Below are 17,338 nucleotides of genomic sequence, written 5' to 3' on the forward strand. Positions count from 1 at the left end.
ATTACAGAGTAAACAGGTGAAGAGTGGGAGGAGCCGCTGCTGCCATCTAGGAGAGGGGAGCTCTAGCAATGAGCCGAAGAGATCGGCTCAATAGTATTCTTTTCTTAGATAACATTGCGAGGGCTGCATGTGAGGCATGCAGTACAACGTGGAATTTGGGTACCAACTCAGCATTTGCTCTAGGACCTAGGAATACCACGAAGATCTTGATGGAGTTGGCCGGTCGCAGGACCTTCCGGATGCAAACTGACTTCTACCCAGCAGTCCGGCATTAAATGCGCGAACCGTAACATTAGACTCTATCTGGCTGTTGCTTTAGTTTAAAAGTTTACATATTTGATTCTACATTTTTTTTGCATACTTTGGATGAGCAGCAAACATTTGTGTATCACATTTCCAAAGGGTTGTAACTGTTTAAGTATTGATAAATTTAAATCTCTGTTGTGGAGGGGCTACCTGTGAGAGAGAGAGAAAGAGAAAGAAGAAAGAACGAAAGAGCATCGATTTAAGAAGGTTCCCAGGCTTTGCCCGAAGGAGGGGCTACCGAACTGTTAGTCCTCGTTATATAGCCCTGGCACGGACCGTGCAGGAAACTTCTGTCCTACCATTACGTGCTACATCTTTGCCGGGGAAACGTGTCCACGGAGGTGTTCCCTAGTAACGGCTGTTGTGCTCTCGGCTGTTTACACTAGTTGCTACTTGGCAATGGGTCTGCATGTGACAACGTGTCACAATAACTGCGGCTGGCTCCAAGAGAAACACCAGAGCTTTTAGCTGAATGTAGAAAGTGAAACATTTCGTATGACTCTGTCGCTTTTAGTGGCCAGGAGATGAACTTCTAGCAGGTTAGTAGAATTTGCCACTGACGTACAGACTCCTTGGACAGCTCTCAGTTACACTTCGTTTCTTAGTACATTTAACGACGCTTTCTCAGTTCCATAGGTCACATAACGTCAAAATGGATGATAGTTGGGGAGGGTTTGAAATATAGCGGCCGTGACCAATTTTATGATCCCAGCATTTGCATGAAGCGGTTGAGGAGGGGCCCTGTATATCAAGTGACCGTCCTGAGAGACGAGAATCGAATTCTGCAACTAGAATGTGAAGACTGCATGGCAAGTACAGGGTCGAAACACTCTGTTCCTATACTTTACAGCGTGTGTATGGATTCCGTGGTCTCCTTCCAGATCTAGAATACCTGGAGCAGTACTTCGCGCCACTCACACGCCCTCAGAACACGGTGCCTAGATTTAGGGATTACCTCGTATTGCAAAGTCGAATCAGATGTCAGTGTTGCGGATTGTCGATGTTTACGATCTGTAAGGAGACGTTTGGAAGTACTGTATCGCTATTACTGCGCAGCGACTGTCACAGACCCCCAAACCCGTTGTCAGACCAATCAGCTGCCGAGTTAAAACCAAAGCCATAACCGTTAAACTAACCTGCCCGATCTGTCCTTGTCGCTGCGTCACGAAACGACATTACACAAATACATGTATACCTTCACGCAGCAAGAGTGACTTTTAGGTGGGGCTTCGGTTGCATATTTGAGTTGTTGACAACTTCAAAGTCGTACTACAAATAACCATAGCGCTCCACACTGTACAGTTCACTGCTTTTTGTTATTGCTAGTGGGGTGGGACTAAGTCCCTTGTACTGCGGCCACATCTGGCCTATTGTACCAGCCCCAGATGTTAGGTGAGGGTGAGTGTGGAACGTGGAATGAAGATTGGCAGGGGAAACCGAAATACTCGGAGGAAACCTGCCCGAGCGCCACTTTGTCCACCACAAATCCCACTTGACCAGACCCCAGGCTCGAACCCGGGCCGCCGAGGTGGAAAGCGAGCGACTAACCGCTTGAGCTATGGCGCGGCCCCACAGTTCACTGTTACACACACTAGTGTCCTCAGTGTGTTACAGTCTCCACTAGCCGTTTCCTGGAAACCGATTTTAACACAGGAGCTATAACAGTCTCAATGACTTATACTCTAAATATCACATCACGTCTTCTCTTCACAGCCCGACTTTCAGCTGAGCACTCAACAAGCTCCCAGACTGACGACCATTTCACACGAACCTTCTAGTCTTCTCTTCACAGCCCGATCATCAACTGATGAAACTGAATGCTGACAGCTGGTTTCAAACAACAAACAAACTTCGTGATTTTAGTCTACAAGCGAACTATACCGACCGAACGACCGCCGCTTGTCGGCGAAGTTAGTTCCAACTTTAGCTGATAGAGAGTGTCGCGTGGTCAGCGCAACGAATCCCCACGGCCATTAATTTCGGTTTTCTAGACCGGGGCCTGACCTCTGGATCTGTAGCCAGGAACTCTGACACTAGACCACAGAGGCGACTGGCTTCTCTCGGTTAAAACGTTTCGGCACGGACCGCATAGAAACCCCGGTTTCCATTGTTACAGCCCAACTGTTGCATTTCTCGTTTCCCCGGGAACGTGTTTACCAAGATTTTACCTCGAATCAGGTCTGGTATATACGTCACGCTTTCGCAGTCATTGCATGGCAACGGCTGTTTCTCCGGCTGCGCAGCTCCTGCCTTGAGCAAGTTTGTCACAGTACAACAGCGAGGTATCTGTGTCCTGCCTTGGCTCTGACCTATATGTTACAATGGTGATGAAATTGTAAAACAATTAACGTAATTTGTACTGTTTGATAGAAGCGGCCTCCGTAGTTAAGTTTAGCGAACTCGGACTGAGGTGCAGCTGGGGCTGTCCTTACGCGAAGGTCGGTTGTCTCTAGATAGCAACTTCCGCTTAATTCCAGCACATTGAAGGCCGTCGTGTAGCAATTATCAGATCAAGGTTCTGCGTTCCATTTTTGCTGCTGTTTACCGTTCTGTTGTTGCGATTAGGAAGTACGTACTAACCCTTTAAAACGTAGTGGTAATAATGTGTACCACCTGTCTCATCATTTTAAATACTTCACATATTGCTTGCATAGAACGTATAATGGATATTGATTTTGAGAATAAGCAGCGATTATTTCCCTACGTAACATAACCGATTTGACTTTATGAATGTATACTGTGTCTCTAAGAGACGTTCTGTGTGGAGGTTGCTCCCTTATCACCCCATGCTGGTTTTCTGTGACAAGTCTCAATGTTCAGACACAGCCGCGTGGAGAATAAATATGGAACGTGAAGAATGCCGTCTTCTGGGCAGCCACCTGCACACGCTGGTTCCTCGCTCGTGGATGTTTCTACCCTGAAGATGGAGGCGATACTTTCCTCCGAAACAAGATCTACACGGCGCCACATCCCAGAAGACGGCATTGTTCATAGTCACCGCCGTGAAAGTCTCAAGTCTTACTAATATGTATTTTCTTTATTGCTAGTGGGGTGGGACCAAGTCCCTTGTACTGCGGCCATTTCTGGCCTATTGTACCAGCCCCAGATGTTAGGTGAGGGTGATTGTGGAGCAATTGGTGGAAAGAAGATTGGCAAGGGAAACCGAAGTAATCGGGGAAAACCTGCCCTGCGCCACTATGTCCACCACAAATCCCACTTGACGAGACCCGGGATCGAACCCGGACCGCCGCAGTGGAAAGCCAGCGACTAACCGATTGAGCTATGGCGCGGCCTTACATATATATATAACATAATTCATTGTTTCATGAAGAAGTTTGGGGAGGGACGCGATAAAAGCGTGAAAGGGATAAGAGATTGAAGAGAGACGGTGAAGGACGAGATAGGAAAGGAGTTGTTTCCTGTTGGGCCTGAATCACGTAGCAGCAGATGCAACTCGTCATCAGCTGTGAGACGCGAGGAAGTGACGCAGTTTGTGACAACGGACGCGTCGCTCCAGCAGCGCGGCACATAACGATAACGCAGTCCGAAGCGTCCGAAGCGTCCGAAGTGCTGGACATTCAGAACACGGAATGAAATGCGTCCATACATTTTGTACTGATCAGAGCAGCCAGTACGCGAGGCCTTCCTTTCCCTTCCTTCCTCCGTCTGTGTTTCTGTCTTCTTTCATTTGATTCATTTTCCCGTCCTATTTCAGTTTCTTCGTTCTCTTCATTTTCATCTTCCCTTTCCTTATTTACTTTTCTGTCTTCATTTTCATCTTTCCTTCATATTTTATCTCCTTATCTAATGACTTCGTGCCCTGTTTTTTTTGTTGTTGTTGTTGTTGTACTTTTATTTAGTTCTGTCATTGGTTTTCTTCATTTCAAACTTCATTTCTTTCTTTATTTGTTTCTTTCTGTATTCCATTTTCATTGCTCCACTCTCATAGCTTGTTTAATTTCTCACTTCTGTTCTTTCTTTCCTCTCTTTATTTTTCTTTTTGTTTTGTTTCATTTTCATATTTACCTCTCTTCAGTTCTCCCATTTCTTCCTACTCTCCATTCTTTTTTCGTGTTTATTTGTTTATCTCAATTCCACCTTTCTTTGATTTTTTCCTTTTTCTTGTCTGATATCTTCCTTCTCTCTTTCCTCTGTCCTCTGGCTGCACTTTCCCTCACCAGGGACACGAGTCAGGCGCGTTACCGCTGAGCTAACGTCCTGTGCTTCACGGCATGTTGATGCCCTACGCAGAAACGAGGGCGATTTCGAAAAGAGGCCTCACGAGTGAGCAGTGGGTCCACGGCAAGTTGCAGCCATCTCTGCAAGACGGGCTGAGTGAGCGGGTTTCAGGGCCGTAACGGAGCATTGTCACTTAGCAAAGAGCAAGGTCATTTTTGTTTCGCTTCACTCCCGGGAGTGAAAGTTTCATCTGTAAATCAGCGTCACAGAGGAGAATGACATAAACAGATTGCCGTCGGTTGCGTAACTGATGGCCATTGCTTGCATAACAACTTGAACACCAGGCGGCATCAGTGGGGTGCGGTCAGTGCAGTTACTGGCTTCGCTTTCATGTTCTCACGCCACACGACGTAGCACCCATCTTCAGGGTGGAGTGTGGGCCAAGCGAGAAGCCAGCAGAAGCAGGCAGCAAGCCAGCGAGGGCTATCAGCACAACATTCCTGTGAACAGAACGGAGGGGAATATAAGGAAGTGCGCTGGGGTGGGGAGCGTTACGGCGGTAGGGGGGGGTGGGAATTAATCCATGGGACTTCTTTCCGTGGCCTCGGTATAGAAAATAAATATCACTTTGCGGTACAATTTCATTCTCTTGTATGTTTACCCTTTTTTGAGTTGCTTATATTGTTTAAATTAACCTGAGGAGTTCTCCCGGTTTCATCACGCGACCTCCCGATACAGCCACAGGGGTCTCAGAATAGGGGATGATTCTTGTGTTTGGTTGGATAAATTGCTGCTGGTGCTCGCCGGCACAGTCATTCGTGGTTCCGGGTACCGCGGGACTCATGATCGTGTTTCTGTCTCACGACTCTGGTCTCAATTTTGCAAGATGTTTTGGTAGCCGTATGTAACTCTCGCCTTAGGCAGCCTGTTGCAAACGAAGCCGTGATTGGGTGAAAGTGGACCGCGATACTAACCAACAGGAAATGACACGTGTGTTAATGAATATATGTGATGAAAAATGTTGAGGCAACCCGCTGGACCCGTGAAGGGGTGGGGCAAATCTTTCAGTGACTCCGTGTTTAGGGTTTTATCTCTTTTCCCTTTTCTTCTGCTTCTTCACCCGACGCTGTGATCGGCTGGCTGAATGGCGTTGGTGAAGCGACGGTTTACTTACTCTTTACGTTTAAATTGTGGGTGTGTTCTCTTGTTCTGATGGTTCCACTGAACATGCTGGCACAGAAGGGGCGACGGTTGGCTGTGACCTATGTATCGTTCCTGCAGCTTGTCTGGTATCACATCTCTGATGTGTCTTGGGAACCTGGTGGGCCTAGTACGCCTTGCCACATGAAAAGGGAGTTTTTTAGACCAGGGTTGCGTGTCCTCAGTTAGACCTGAAGCCAGATGTCATTTTGTTAATGATTTCTGAACTGTTTGAATGGCTATTTCCTTCAGTAGCCTGGAGATGCCGCCACTGGTAACGTGGATGGAAGGCAAGTGAACTGAGTGGTCTCTATTGCTATTTTTCTTGCCGGATCTGGCTTTTGACGCTCTGTTTATTTAAGTATACGTTTAAATTAATCTGAAACATGATCTTTAATGTTCCTTTCAAAATACATTCATTGCATAAGCCTCTAAGCAGTCTAATTGATTTATCTGAGTACCTTAATGTGTGTAACTGGGTCTATGATGTAATATATAAATTATATAATATGGGTAACTGTTACTTATGTGCTTGTTCAGACGTGGGTTTCTGCAGTCGGTTCCAATGTGGATCGTGTTAATGTTACAGACTTTGCTTATGCGTGACGTAACAGTATGATCATAATACTAGTATGAATGGCAGTGGAAAACATTTAAGCAAATAAAATCATTTGGCGTATACTAAATCAGCATCTAATCTTGTACATAAGCCTCTTTCGTACAATATTGTCACGCGATTGAGTGACTATAGAAGGGGTTTGGATTTGTAATCGGATTTATTGGAATCTTGAACAGCTCGTAACTACAAATAACTACGACAGTCTAACTGAATTACACACTCCAAAGATCACTGTAATTACAGCACATATAAAGTCTTTTCAGTCTTCACTAACCGTTGCTTAGTAGCGGCTTAGAATGGTAGACGATTCCCTTCCTCCGGGTTCAAGAACGCTTCCTTACCTCAGCTACCAGCTTCTTACTTCTCACAATTATCAAGTGATTCTCGACTGGCTCGTAATCAGAGTCAGAGTCAGTTTACGACTGACCGTTTCTTCTTGACGCCAATTGAGAACTTGCGGTTATAGTCCTTATGTAACATCCTCTCTGACGAGAGGATGGGCCTGTCGTGTACAATTCCTGCTGACCCTCGCCAGCACAGCCATTCTCGGGCCCGAGTCCCGCGGGACTCATGAACATGTTTTACTGTCTCAAATTCGACACTCCCCCAACTTGGAGGGTCAGGTCACCGTATATATACCCCCAAGCACTTGGTTCCCTTTTCGTCACAGGGCTACGGTGGAGGTATTCGAACCCTCCTACACACGGGGTCTGATCCTTAATGGCAACTGGTTCTCAGTATATAGCCTCGGCACGGACCGCACAGAAAACATCTTCCAACAGTTCTTCCGTTGTTGCGTACATGTCTGTTGCGGCGATAGCGTGACGGATACTGAGTTATTCTTTAGCAACTGGCGACGGGCGTGTTTGAAGAGCCGTTCCCTAGCAGGCTTTCCTGGCCAGACAGTTCTGATTTTAGCAGACATGCCACAATATCAATTACATGTTCTCTGCTTCTTTACATTCTGTATTCTGTTATCAGGCAGTCAAAGCAGGTTTTACAATGCAGAACCTGTTTAGAATCAACGCTTTCCGCGGTTACGTCACTTGGCGACCGTTGCCGCTCGGAGTGGCAGAGTGAATTGTTAAGGAGAATGCAGCCCTGTATTCGTACAAGTGTCACTAAATAATATTCACCGAAATAGCGGTGAAAGTGTCATAAAACATATCCCGTACAACGAATGACTTTCTGGACATATCTGTCGGAAACAAGCCTTCGTGCCCAGAAGCAATAAATTGTTAAGTAATTAACAAATGCAACATAATATTGTATTATTAGTTGTGATTCGAGCCACTGGCTACGGGCTGGAAGTCCGAGGGGTCGGAGTGCGAGTCCCGGTGGGGGAAAGATTTTTCTTCTCTCCACGTCGTCCAGACCGGTTCTGGGGCCCACGCAGCCTCTTATCCAATGGGGACCGAGGGCTTTTCTCAGATATAAAGCTGTCGGGGCTTGAAGCTGACCAGTGACCTCGAACTATTGCCGGGGTCAAGAATGCTTGAATTCGTACTTTACTCCTCCGTACACCTTCATGACATAGTGCTTCACCAATTTACCTACTCTCTTCTGGGGTATGATTTCTTAGAATGTTTTCAAGGTTTCGGGGTAATTTGTTGGCTCCATTTTCAGGGTATAAGAGGAGAAGAGTACTCCCGAAATTTAGCAGACTCGGAGAATACGTGGAGCCGATGACACGCGGTGACCTCAGCTAGCTCGATCACCGCTGCACTGCAGACAGGAGCGGACTGGTGGGAGCTAGAGCTTCCGGCTGGAATTTCGGTTGGGGGCTGGTGATGACGTGGTCTATCGATCCCATCGGGGGCTCTGTCGGCTAGAGCAGCGCGCGGAGCAGTCACAACCGAAATATCAAGAGGTCACAGAGTGCGTTCACTAAAGAAACCGAATGTAACCGGCTCCACAGAACAGAATTTTCCCTTGAGGGACGGACAGTACCACAGCTGGTCAAGAAATTGCCCTCTACCGTAGAATCCAGCTGTCCATTACCGTCTCTACAAGAGCACCGTAATCCATGTGCTGAGTCACGTGAATCTAGTCGTCACTCTCACAACCTTCTTTAACATCCACTTTAATATTATCTTTCCATCCATTCCCAGCCGTGATGGCTCAGTCGTGTAGCGACAGGCTACGCACTGGACGACCAAGGAATCAAGACGCAATTCCTGGTAGGGACGTCCAGACCGACTCTGGGGCTCTGCCAGCGTCGTATACATTGGGTGCCGGGGGTAAAGCGGTCGGACCGTGAAGCTGACCACTCACCTCCACGTAGTGCCGAGGTCAAGAATGTTGCAGCTATACCTCCCCTCCCCCATACGTCTTCATGGCATAATGCTTGACTGATGAAGCACAGCGACAACTTTATCTACAGTACATGGCTGTACTTCTCCCAGCGGCTACCGGAGTTACGAATTTCACGATCCCATGAAGACAACATCCGTTAACCTAACGCTCCGAATTTCGGACATAAAACTGTAAACTTTAAATTCGGGTCTACGCAACGTGGTACTGCTCTCACCTCTAACAGTTCACTGTAAGATGTTAATTAAAATATTGTGACATGTAGACCCATACTCAGGTAACAGCTGTGTAAATAGGCAACAGTACAACAACCGTCGCTAGGGAGCGGCTCTGTAAGCACTTCCCCTGGCAACGAGAGAACACCCAAGAATGGAAGAGGCATTTTCAGTGCGGTCCGTGCCGAGGCTATATAACGAGGACTAGTAGTTTACGCTATAAGTGCGATACGTACACTTGACAAGGCGAAGCGAAATCTATTCATAAAGACAAACTCATCTTCTCATCAGAGAGGACGTTACATAAGGACTATGGCCGCAAGGGTTCACTTGCAAAAACAAACATCTCTGCTCGTGATCCTCGAGGGGCTTGGCTCCATGGTAAACCGCCAGTCGTAAAGTGTCCCTGACTTTGACTCTGAATTGGAGACGGCAGTTAGAAGAGTAGGAGGTTGGTGTGAGATGGCCGCCAGCCTGCGAGGACGTGAGCCCCGAGAGCAAAGGAACGTCCACTGTTGGAAGCCTCTGTCAGGCAGCGTAGTGAAGACCGTGACTGAGAGCACTAGTCTGTGTGTGACAGTGATTCGTAAAGTGAAGTCACAAGTCGTTTAAAGAGTTCGGTAAATCCGTTTACCAATTCAAACCCCGTCTGTAGTCTCTCAATCACCTAACAATATAATTCCACGGTTACTGACAGACGCCGTCACTAGTTGCAATTTCTGTGTGAGTACCGTAATTATTTTAGTTCCAAATTTAACCGGACCATTATGGTACCGATATTTTCTTAAACAAGTCCTGTGTCATAAGGAGGAGAACCACTAGGAAGACCAAGACGTTGGTGGGAAGATAATACTTAGGGATACAGGATGGAGTGGCATGGACTGGATTCATCTGGCTCAGGATAGGGACCAATTGTGGGCTCTTGTGAACACGGTAATGAACCTTCGGGTTCATATTGGTAAATTATTGAATAGCTGACCAACTAGCGGCTTACTGCCGCGCCATAGCCCAAGCTGTTAGTCTCTGGCTTCCCACCGCAGCGGCCCGGGTTCAAACCCGGGTCTGGTCAAGTGGGATCTGTGGTGGACAATGTGGCGCTGGGATAGGTTTTCTCCGAGTACTTCGGTTTCCCTTGCCAATCTTCATTCCACCAAATTCTCCATCATCATAATCACCCGGGGCAGGTACAATAGGCCAATCAGTGGACCCAACTGGATTGACCCCCCCCCACTATGCGAACTAGCAGCTTCTCAAGGACACAGCCCAGTATAGTTAGTTATTTAATTTCGTGTGTTATATGGTTCGGACTAGAGATTAGTCTCGAAAGTGGGTCAATATGATGATTATGGTGAAAGCTGGTAGGAAAGCAATTTCAGATAAAAACCGACTGGATGGGATTTTATGTTTGTTCCCTGTGGGTCTGCGTGTGCAGCCAGATGTGAAGTGCACGGCAGAGTAATTTGCTGTGCCCTATTGAATATTGAAGGGGAGTCGCTGGATACTGAGGCGATTCCTGTGTCAACAAGCACTGAGAATCACTTTCAATTCCTTCATCATTTCCAGTTGCATCTCTCGCACGTCAGCAGTGTTACCAACATTATACCGACAAATTTTAGGGCTGTATCTGCGAAACATTCTCCCTCTGATGTTTTAATGAACCTGTTTCAAATTTCAATTGGTAGCCAAATAACCGGAAACTTTATTAAAACTTTCCCTGATGTGCGTATGATTCCTCATTTTCACTGCGAAATTTGCTAACTGTATAATTTATCTTTACAGTGATACTTCAGAACGCGCTGCAGTTAGCAGGCTATTTTGTACCACTCACTGGAATAAAGTTTGGGCCCCAAAATTGGATGAAGAAAATGCTTACAATTAAATTCGGCCCACTGCTATACCATCATTTTTAGTTGCTGCTTCCCACCGCGGTGGCCCGGGTTCGATCCCGGGTCTGGTGAAATGGAATTTGTGGTGGACAAAGTGGCGCTGGGGCAGGTTTTCTCCGAGTACCTCGGTTTCTCCTTCCAATCTTCATTCCAGCAATTGCTCCACAATCACCCTCACCTATCATCTGGGGCTGGTACAAGAGGCCAGAAGTGGCCGCAGTACAAGGGACTTAGTCCCACCCCACTAGCAATAAAAAAAGAAGTATACCATCACTTAACACATCTACATACACACGCGTATGCCATAGAACAGTTGGGGAAGTTTACAGAACGGTGGACAGACAGATTTTAGCGTGAGCCAGTTTAATCGGTTCAAGACTCTTACTGGTTTTGTGTATTCAGTGTTTTGCTGCTGGAACCTGTAAGAACCTCCGTTCCGCTCAGACAGGAACCACGTACGTACTTTTCTCTCTTCGGTACATTCCGTTATAACGTGTTACTGTATGATTTGTCTACGCTGTAATTTGTTTTCTCCAACATTTCATCTGTTAGGACATTAACTACACCCAGAATTACACGTTTATTGCCCGCAGTGCGGTTCTTCATGTAAATAGCACAGTCTGAAACAGCTGAAATATTTGAAAAGGAATATAATTGGCACTCAGAGCATATTAATGACACTTCTACTGTCTTCGACCTCTCGAACATTAGGATCCTTTGATGAATGCCATCTTCTGCGATATGACGCCGTATATGTATTGTGTTGACCTACGTTTCGCAGGAACGTATCACCTCCCTCTTCAGCGTGAGCAGATGGCTGCAGATTGAGCTGGTTCCTCGCTCGCGGATTTCTTATACCCTGAAGATAGAGGCGATACGTTCCTCCTAAACGTCGGTTAACACAATATCTATACGACGTCATATCCCAGAAGATGGCATTTTTCATAGTCAGCGCCGTGTAAACCTCAAATCTTATACTATGATTCTGGGTTCGACTACCACTCGAAGTATGGATGTTTGTCCATTTCTGTGTGTGTTCGTGTCTTCCTGTGTAGGTCAGTGGACGCCATGAAGTGGGCTTAACCCACATTCGTGGAGACCCTGCCAAATGTTTAGGAGAAGATTTGAAAATTCAGCAGTTAACTGTGAATTGGAACAGGCTAGCTGGACGAGTCCGTAAGAACTGAAGAGAGGAGGTGTGTTCGTGACATTACAATCAAAAGTTTTGGAATGAAGATCTGAATACCAAGCAAAAACTCTACTGAAATGCTTGCACGCTGCGGTAACCCCCGTTACCATTCGTGTAGGAAAGGGTACAAAGCTGAAGATTTCGCTGTGCTTAAACAATTTCGCACTATGAAAGAAGTGGAGGTATAGCTCCACCGTTCTTTACCTTGGCACTAGATGGAGGTGAGTGGTCAGCTTCACACTCCGGCCATTTTACTCCCGGCGAAAGTACCCCCGAAACCCATTGGGCAGGGCTACGGGTGTGCCCCAGAGCTGGTCTGGACGCTACAAAGAAGAGAGAAATCTCGCCCCTGCCGGGAATCGAACCCCGACCGTCCAGCCCGTAGCCCGTCGCTATACCAACTGAACTAGGTACCTATCTAGCAAATTCCACACATTTGGGTGTTCCCCGTTAGAAAACAAGAAACATAAGACTCACATGTTTCTATAGGCCTATAATGGAACACAGTATGCTGCATTTCAGGTTCTCAGAGCTGTATCTATGAAGGGTACCCGCTCACTCACGGAGCTGAGCCCTTCTTGAGAAGCCGCCAAATGTACAGCTACTCAAGAATTTCCCAGAATTTTATGGAACCATAAGGTTTATTACCGTGTTCACAAGAGCCCTCCACCGGTCCATATCCTGAGCCAGATCAATCCAGTCCATACCATCACATCCTTTCTTTACAAGATCCATTTTAATATCGTCCACCCACCTACACCTTGGTGTTCCCAGTGGTCTCTTTCCATCTGACTTTCCCACAGATCTCCTATGTGCATCCCTCTTCTCCCTTAGTGCTACTTGCCCTGCCCACCCTCCTTGTCTTGATCATTCTAGTTATACTTGCTATGAAGGGTACCATCTTCAGGAATGTGAGGCCGTGTGATCTGGTGTAAGTTCACGTGCGTTCCAAGGGCACGTGCCTCCATTTTCGTTGTGGATACTGCTTGATTTATGTTGATTTCTTGGCTTAGTCTTCGATCCTGAGGAAGGAAGTAGTGTTTGCTCCGAAAGGTTTGTAAACTTTTGCAAAATTATACGGCGCCACATTCTACAACAGAGTACTCGTGAGACAAGCTTGATAACAGTCAGCTGTACAAAGCAACGAAACTTTTCCCGTCAAGTAGTTCTGTTGGTGCTCCAGGTTGGGGGTTGAGCATGAGGCTAACAACCTCATCCTATAAAAAGAATTGTGTTCAGGAACCAAACAACAAGCCTCGGGTCATCTTGCGTGGGCCCATTCCTATGGCAGCACGCATTGGTTTAGAGGAGGCCAAGGCTCACCCAGGGCTGTAGAGTCGAATGGAAGGTGAGTGGGTAGTTCTGTTGGTATGAGAATATCCCGTGCGTGCTTGTTACTTATGCAAATGAAGTTGACGTACTGCGATGCTTCTTATGCAGCATACGCGTTGCAATTTAACGATCAAATCCGTGAATAAATCTGTGCGCCTGCTGACGTCATGATATCCTTTCACTGTATTCCCCAAAAAAGAGATATCATTCATCATATGATATAAAAATACCCATAAATGTCAATTTGGACAGTTCAAATTTATTTACTTTCCCTTTATACTGTACACCTTGTTTGTGCTTGTGTGTAAGAAAAGAAATCCTATTTTTATCCCATTCTGTTCCCCCGGTTCATTCATTATTGATGATTCTCTTCAGAATAAACTTTCCACAAACATCAGCGAACACGCGATGTCTTGGGCTGTGCTTCCGCGTGAGTTATGTATAGGGGTAGCTCGAGGCAGCTCGTCGGTCTGTCCGTAGGCGACTTAACGATTCTATATCAACTGCAGGCGTTGTTTTCTATGGACTGAGGGGAAAAGGTTTTCCTACACCCAAGCACTATGCCAGTAAACCTACTTTACTATCCTCAAACGAAGAGAAGGCGAGGCAAGTATTGTTGTCCGTTCGCGTATACTGTACGAAACGGAAATATATTCCTCATTTTTCTATGACTCTTGCAGTTGCTTGGTTGCTATGCAACTCAATTTTTTTTTATTTCTCTGCGAATTTACCATCTACTCACCACAGTAAGGAGCAATAAGTAAATTGGTTAAAAGTAGGAACGTGAGTAGAGAATCAACCAGCGTCGATGCTCTTAAACACAATTGATGCTAGAATTTATTGCTTAACCTAATTTTGTCTGTTCGGAAGGTCGGATGGCCACTGTCTCTTCAGTCTCCGTGCAATGTTGGGAGGGTTTCTTAATTCTTCAATTAATCTGTTGTCATGTCCTTGTAGTCGTTGTTTGTAGAGTAGAGCTAATCTTCGTATCTCGTCTGTTACATATGGGACTTGCAGGTCGTTGTGGAGCGTCCGATTGGAGACGTACCAGGGTGAGTTGGTGATTGTTCGTAGAACTCTGGACTGTAGCCTTTGGATGATTTGTGTATTTGATGGCTTTGCACAGCCCCACAGTTGAACTCCATATGTCCATATAGGTTTAATTATGCATTTGTACAGTATCAGTTTGTTCTTTAAGGATAATTTTGACTTACGGTTCATGAGCCATGACATTTCACGGAGTTTCACGTTCATTTGTTGACGTTTGGTTTTAATATGTTTTTGCCATGTTAATTTTTGGTCCAAGTGAAGTCCCAAGTATTTTACCTTGGATTGCACTGGAATTGGTGTGTTCTGGATGGAGACTTGTAGGCATGTTATTTTCCTGGTGGTGAATATTGTCTGAACAGATTTTGCCTGATTAATTGTGATTTTCCATGTGGTGGCCCATTGTTCAAAGAGATCTGAGTGGTTTTGTAAGTATTGTGATGCTAGTTGAGGATCTCTGCTTGTTGATAGTATGGCCGCGTCGTCGGCAAAAGTTGCTATGATTGTTTTCTCTGTGGTGGGCAGGTCTGAGGTGTAAATTAGATAGAGTAATGGTCCCAGCACACTTCCCTGTGGTACGCCGGCATTCACTGAGTAATTGCTGAAACTCAGTGTACCCGGAAATGAACAGCAGAAAGACCGAGATCAATAATTTCCACTTACTACTTGCTCCGCCTTCTCTTCGTGAGAAAGCTGTCTTAGAAATAAAATTTATGCTTCACGTCTGTCGATACCCAAATTCTGGTGCTGAACAGACGCCATTGTGAAGTTTCTATGAACACATTTTCAGAAACTAGTGACCGTCAAAACGCCCCGGTTTCGTGTGGAGGGGGGGGGGGTCGCAGATATTTTGCTTTTCAAGCTATATGTTGAGTTCTGTCTTTCGAAATATAACTCCATGTTTTCCGCCGACAGAGGTTTCTTGCGGTGTACCTTGGTCTCGCCACGCAAATACCAGGATAATGTATCGAATTAGGTAATGACTGTTTCCTTCCAGATCCTTCCCATTCCATTATTCATTTATCATATTGTCACACATTCAGTGACTATAGACTTGGTTTGGGTTGGTAATCGGGTTTATTGGACACTTACAGAACGTAACTACAAGTAACTATGACAGTCTCACATGAGTTAAGCGCTTCAAAGAGCACTGCAACTACAGCACACATAAAGCACTCTCAGTCTTCACTAGCCGTTGCTTGGTAACGGCTTCCAATGGCAGACTTTCCCCTTCCTCTGTGTTTCCGAACTGCCCCCCGCCTCAGCTACCTGTTTCTCACTTCTCAACTGATTCAACAACAACACAAAGTCAAAATTATGTTGCGACCGACGGTCAGCCTGCCAGTCTCTCTTTTCGTGCAAGGCCCCCGTCTGGGGCCCAAGACGAGATATTTGTTACTGCCAAACGGTTTCTGTTTAGCTGATGTGGTGAACCCTCTTTGACGAGATGACAGCTCTCTCGTTTAGAATTGCCGCTGGTCCTCGACAGCACGGTCATCCTCGTAATAGTACCCATTACATAGCTCCGGCACTGACCGCACAGAAAACACCGCTTCGTTTATTGTCTGTTATCGTTGGCAGTGAAACGACATGTCCACAGACCTGTTCCCTAGCAACGTCTGTTGTACTGTTTACACATATGTTACTTGACAGTGGGTCTACATGTCACAGTATTATTCGACGCAATTAAGTCTGAGCCATTGACGGGTTCGTTGGGGGAACCATAAAACCAGACAGTGGTAGGAAATTTGTTTATCAAGAGGCTGTCACCTTCTCAAGAAGGATTTTGCTCCATGGAGCCCATTAGTTCAGTCAGCACAATTGGTTTGTGGCTGAATCCGACCTTCGAGTAAAAATAATTACCCAAACCTGTTTGTGCGTGGGGTGAGGGTGTTACGGTGGGTGCGTGCGTGCGTGCGTGGGATTATGGCTTACACCGGGAGTTTCGTTTCCGCATGCGCAGTATTTTTTGGGTAGATTGAACCGCAGTTACAGAGTTCCATGCCCCTTATCCCTGCTCTGGGGAAGGGGCAGTGGCGGCTCTGCAGTCGGCTTGCACACGTGACCGGAAGGCTCAATGCAGGGACAAGATTGTACGGTCTGTTAACAGCTACACACGTAATTAGTAGAAGCCGTTGTTACAACTCCATCTGCTGTCGGAACGAGCATGCTTTTCGTCAAGTTATTGTATAAATCTGACGTCACTTTTAGGAAAATAATTTCTCTAATTTGCGGAGTGGGGTGAGTGGGCCACAAGTTGAGCTATTGTATCAGATGAATTTGGAGCGGTCGGTTGAATTGACAAGGGAAAACTATATAATTGGAGAAACCTGTTCCAGTACCACTTCGTCGACCACAAATCCCACATGACATGACCTGAGGTCGAGCCCTGACGGCCAAGGCGGGAAACCAGCGACTAATCGCTTCAGCTGTGGTGTGGCCTATCACTGGAAAGCCACTAGATTCTTTTGTTAAACATACTTAATACACTGGTGGGAAATCTAGAGAGACTTACTACTTTTCTTCCGTAAGGTTGGCTACACAGTGTATGAGGTTGACAGTTCCGTGGAGTATCTGAACATTTTTTTTTCCTTGGCACTACAGCCCCAGTGGGCCTAGGCCTACCTCCATGAACTTCTCCGTTCACTTCGGTTTTTCTAGATCTTACACATTTGGTAGAACTCCTTGGGCGGGTGATCAGCTCGTCGCAAGGCCTCTACCTGTACACAAACACAGAAAAACGCACACACACAAACTAAACATCCATGCTCTGAGTGGGATTGGAACCCACTATCCCGGTTTCCAAGCGAGCGAAGACAGTACATGCCTTAGACTGTTCGGCTACCGTGACCAGCAGGATGGATATATACAGCCAGGTATTCTTGATCTCGGGACTAGTTGGAGGTGAGTGGTCTGCTTCACTCCGCGGCCGCTTCAACCCCTGGAAAAAAGCCAGAGGTTATCCATTTGATAGGAGGCTGAGCGGGCCCCAGAGCCGGTCTTGACTACTTGAAGAAGAGAAAAATCTTGCTCCTACCGGGATTCGAACTCC

General features: G+C 46.3%; 1 protein-coding gene across 3 annotated transcripts in view; it reads left to right on the forward strand.

Annotated features, from left to right (window-relative positions):
- The window catches only part of LOC111874619 (GTPase-activating Rap/Ran-GAP domain-like protein 3), a 252,542-nt gene that overhangs the window by 76,956 nt on the left and 158,248 nt on the right, over positions 1-17,338 (forward strand). The gene's annotated exons all lie outside the window — the stretch shown is intronic.

This window comes from Cryptotermes secundus, unplaced genomic scaffold (genome assembly GCF_002891405.2).
Source record: "Cryptotermes secundus unplaced genomic scaffold, Csec_1.0 scaffold1817, whole genome shotgun sequence".
In the NCBI taxonomy this organism is placed as follows: Eukaryota; Metazoa; Arthropoda; class Insecta; order Blattodea; family Kalotermitidae; genus Cryptotermes; species Cryptotermes secundus.